At 33.5% G+C, this 5,030-nt stretch overlaps 1 long non-coding RNA gene across 1 annotated transcript; it reads left to right on the top strand.

Moving 5' to 3' along the window:
- Positions 1-1,114: 1,114 nt before the first annotated feature.
- LOC124172239 lies at positions 1,115-4,414 on the top strand. The gene is made up of 4 exons (XR_006868092.1): positions 1,115-1,191; positions 1,481-1,530; positions 1,643-2,408; positions 3,165-4,414. It is a non-coding gene; the product is annotated as an uncharacterized LOC124172239 (long non-coding RNA).
- The last annotated feature ends 616 nt before the right edge of the window (positions 4,415-5,030 follow it).

Genomic DNA, 5,030 nt, shown 5'->3' with positions numbered 1-5,030 from the left:
GGTAGTGGGCAGGCCATCTCCCACAGCGATCTGGGATATTAATAAACAAGTTACGCATCAATAGAGTTAGGAAATAAAACATAAAATGAAGTACGCACCATAGTAAAGAAAATCGATAACATTTAATGTGCCACTTACTTGTAAACCAAGTAAATCATGTAGGGCATCCTTCACAGTTATTTTGCATGCTACATTCGAAGTGAATATGCTGTAAAAACAATCATGCTTCTCCCTACAAAGTCTGCAAAGGTCTATTTCTGGATTCCCATCTGAAGATTCCGTGTAAATCCCGATAGTGCGACTCATGTTGTCGATTCAAAATCTCATTCACTCTTTCAATCAGGTTTATCGTCAAAGAAATCATCTACTCAGCATTGACATAGATCACAAAATCTAACAAGGAAACTACATTCACTAAAATGATGAGTGAAAATGAAATACATTAGAATGCTCAACGAAAGGAACACAGAAACAACACATGATGAATCCATGGAAAGATATATCACGACTCAATAGCATGGATTGAGAAAAGTTTCAACAATTTATCACACGACTGTAAATTCTTCGGACAAACATCCACGACAAGATTACTCCACAATGTTAGCTTGTTATTACATGACTATACAATCAACCTCAGTATAGAACCGATGTTTTCTAGTTGCCATTTTATCCGCCAACAGCACACCTATAGTGCAGGCCAAACACCTGTGTTTGAAGAGTAATTTATACCTATTTCAAAACATAAAGGACGATTTCATTAAAAATTCATCAAATTTTTGATTGATTGTAGTGTAAAAATGTTAGGTCAAAAGTTAATCAATGAATTGGCCAGAAACTAAGTTTAAGCCCAACTTCGGCGTCCAAAGGTCACAGTACATCTACAGCCTTTAAATATGAGAAAGAGTTCAAAATTCTTAAATGTAGAATTAAAAAAGTTTTAAAATATTTTTTTTTTCAAATAATGTAATTGAGTAGCGTAATATATCACTTATTGTGGGAAATATTTCATTTTTCGTTTTTAGGCCTGTTGCATACGCAATCCTCTAGCGGTGTAAAATGCAAATGAAGTCCGATATGAAGCCAATCCTTGCTATCGGTCAGTTAAAAGCAGGGCGATGAGCATTGAGTTCGTGTAAATATTTGCTGTATTTTCTGTCGAAATGCGATATATTTTTGAGGTCCAATGTAAATGTGAGCTTTTTATGCACTTTTCCTTGATTATTCTGAAGTTTTTGCGTTGGCGTAAGTCATAGAAATGAACGTAATGTATTAGAAATTTGTAAATAACTAAGTGCTGTGTGGATGATTTTTGAGGAGTGAACTGGTTTTACAGATAGAATGAGTTATTGCTGTGAAAATATGAGTATTACCACTGGGAATTTATATGAGTCTTCAGAAAGGAATTCCGAGGGTACTCCGTTTTAGAGACTTTGCATGAAGAAAAATGATTACTGTTACAACATATTCTTTTCAATTGCAGGAAGCCAGAAAACTGGAAAGGATGCCTTAGGCGATTTTGTTGACTTACAAGTAAGTGAGGGTTTTATTGATCTCCTTAGTTATTGTTTTAATCCGTGGTATGGGCATGTTTTCCACAGCAAGTCTGCAATCTCTTGCGCATATGTTTTCATTCCTTTCGTAGGTTGCTGTTGGAGATGGCCTGCCTGCCACTATATGCCATATTGTGCTTGAAAAAGCTCATCGAAGTCAATGATTTCAGAACTATTTGTCATGAATCGGACGAAGAACTGAGAAATTTGTCGTGTATAAATTACTTTAGGGTGAGTGCGTCTTTTTTTTCATTGGAATTCTAGTGTAACTTACACATAATGTGAAATCATTCACGTTACCATCAGTTACAGTTACCATCGGGTGAAGGTGATGGTGGACTTAGATTGTCATAACATTGGAAGGATGGAGGAGAAGGTTGTGCCATTGGATGGGACTCAGTGGAATGGGAATGAATGGAGATCATTTTGTGATTTTGAGAGTGAGACTGTATATTTGGCTACAAAGGTTACTTCTGATGATAGTGAGAAATTTGAATGTCATAGGTTAGCTTGGGCCCTCTCACAATTGTCCCTGAAGTTAGTTTTTGATAATGAGGGGAGGCCCTATAGCAAGGGAGATGTCGAACGAGAGTGTGAGTGGATGAGGGCTCTAGAGGAGTTTGAGGAGAGGAGGAAGAGGGGAGGAGGAAGAGGGGAGAGGGATTAGATTCTTGTATCAATTATGCATTGAATGGGAAGACACTGAAGGCAAAGGTATGTTGGCTGGCCGCAGCTGTACCTTGGATTATCGCTTCTGATGGATCCACAAATGGAAGAGCTAGACTGCAGCAAGATTACTCCCTCCTCTTCTCTCTGTATTCTAACAATGTGAATGGAACTCTGCTATCCAAGGCAAAGGTGGGTCTTATATCTATTTCTCACACTTTTTTCTTTTACTTCATGGTCTTCATTAAAACATTGAAATCATTATTTGAAGCTGTATTAGCAAATAAATCTGTAAATAATAAATTTATATATCAACGCAGTGGTGAGTAATTGAAAGTTGTTCGTGATTTAATATTCCAAGTTTTCACAAAAGTGGGCCACTCATTGGAGATAAGTTTGGTATGAAGAGGTGAAATGAAACTTCTGGTGCATTTCCTTTGTCCCTCCCAAGTGTTCTTGATGAGTATTTTGGTTTAATGGTAGAGAGGTTGTCAATTTAACATGTATATTTAATAGCAATTACTTTTACTTGAAAATTCTACCTATCCATATTCGGAATTGCAATTTCTTTTGAAAAGATAATGTATTTTTAAGCTGTAATATGCTCAAAGATTTCATAAGTTTAAGATGGTGACTATTCAAAACCATCAAAATCTAATCTAATCTATTGAAGTTCAAGGCAAAAAATAATGCAAGGAAGTTGAAGATGTCAATATTCAAATCCATGATATATCAATCTAGTGATGCACAAGTAAACTCCAAACAGTAGTGAAAGTCTTCCAATATTTTTCACTCATAAAATAAAATATGGTTATAAATATTTCCATTGTATTTTGTTAAATTGTGGTAATATTTTATCTCACTATGAATATTGACCTAATATTGACATTGCATTTTGTTTGTGATTGAACTACTTTTAATTCCATTAATTTATATTTTTTGTTTCAGAGATGAATTTGGCCTGACATACGTCGGAGATTGTGATGGAGCCGGTCGTAGAGAGGAATATTCTGTTTAAATTCATTTATTTTCATAGAGCCTCATATGTTGTTGTTGGGTTAACTTAAACACTATTGTTTCGTGCAATCATTACAGTGTTTACACGCAGTCATTTTCGTTGATTTCATGTTAGGTACATGGCATTTTTTAAAATTAGGTTGGCAATCAAATTTTGAGGTGCATGTTGTTATAATATTGTGGACACATAATTTAATCAGTCTTGTCTTAGTTAATCTGTAGGGATATTTGTATTTTTGATAATATTGCACTTAAGATCTCATTTACACTTGAAATCTTTGGAAGCAACGTACCATTTTGGCTTATCAATGTAATCCTAAACTTTATTTTGCTGAAAGCCATTGTGCTCATATATCTATTTGCAATATTTGCTGCTCTCTTCTTATTGTTAGAATTATATTTTTCCGGATGCTCTCATGTTTGTGTTGCCCTTAAGTGAACATTGGTTTGTTTTGGTTCATTGCTCTGGCCTTGTTTGACCCGTGCACTTGAAAGACTTTTCCCTGTAGTTTGCAACTATAATGATGTGGTCATTATATTTTATTGTGCAGTATATTCGTCAAAGATTGCTTATTTCAAGGATATGGTGTATTATTCAAATGTGATGTAGAATTTAATTTTACAATCTTCATTCATACCTAAAGTGTAGATGCGATTTTTGTTTCAATTTTTTATATGTTGGAAGACAATTAAGAAATGTCGTAATTAAGTAATTTAAATAGTTATTAAATTCAAATTCCTATGTGTTTGTGGCCTTAGTACATTTTTATTCTATTTGGTCGTTCTCAAATTTTCAGTGGTGAAAGAGGAGATCATTGCCTTCATTGATGCACATATATATTTGAACATTCACTTATCCTTTGAATAGTATTCAGTTGACTGGAAATAGGCATTTGCTTATTTATTAGCAACAGTAAATATCTCCATATCCGCCCAATTGCTGACTTGGTTTGCAAGGAGTAAAGCGAGTATAATGTTTAAACATTTTACCTGTTCACTTAATATGAAATGTAGCTATTATTGTTTCATGCCTTTGTGATGCCATCATTCTTTGGGATTCCTTGTAATTGTAGGGCCTATTGTTTATGATGGCCGTTTATTCATAAATTCTTTCATTGGAATGAGCCCTAATCCAAGGAGGATTTGGGTTTTTTTAAATTATTTATTGTTTCTCAGTTTTACAGCATTTTTTATTTTTGGCATTATTTATTGATACTTATTCATTTCTGTAATTATATTTTTTGATAAACAATATCTTTTGTCTCTCTGCTACCTGGGGGTAACAAAAATTTGGTTCTAATGATGTATAGTTTTTTTCCAAAGGAATATATATTAATGTTGCTAATATCATACTAAGGAATATTTACTTGGTGTTCTTAGTACTTTATTTTAAAGCGTATTTCCTGAGGAATAATAATTATGCCTTTGCTACACCATGCCAGCTGGTACAGCCAGATTAGCCATCCAGATTAACAACCCAGATTTTGAAACTTTGTTCCATTATATATGAATAGAATATAATTATTTCATTATCTCATCTGAAATTGTCTTATTATATCTGGATAAAAAAAAATATTTAATAATAATGTCTGGAGGTACAAATATAACATGTTAATTACTTACTGATGTAAATAATAATATAGTATAATGAAAGCGCATTTATGAGAAAAAATATTCACCTCTAAATTATTTTCATTCACATCTGTTGGTTTATCTCTGTATTTGAATGGCAATATACCCTCACTTGAGGTATTTCTTGATTTCATTTCTTTTTGTTTAATTTTCTTCGCAATTATG

This window comes from Ischnura elegans, assembly GCF_921293095.1.
Source record: "Ischnura elegans chromosome 13 unlocalized genomic scaffold, ioIscEleg1.1 SUPER_13_unloc_1, whole genome shotgun sequence".
Taxonomy (NCBI): domain Eukaryota; kingdom Metazoa; phylum Arthropoda; class Insecta; order Odonata; family Coenagrionidae; genus Ischnura; species Ischnura elegans.
Note: the sequence above shows the minus strand (reverse complement) of the source record. Positions and strands in the feature narration are given on the sequence as shown.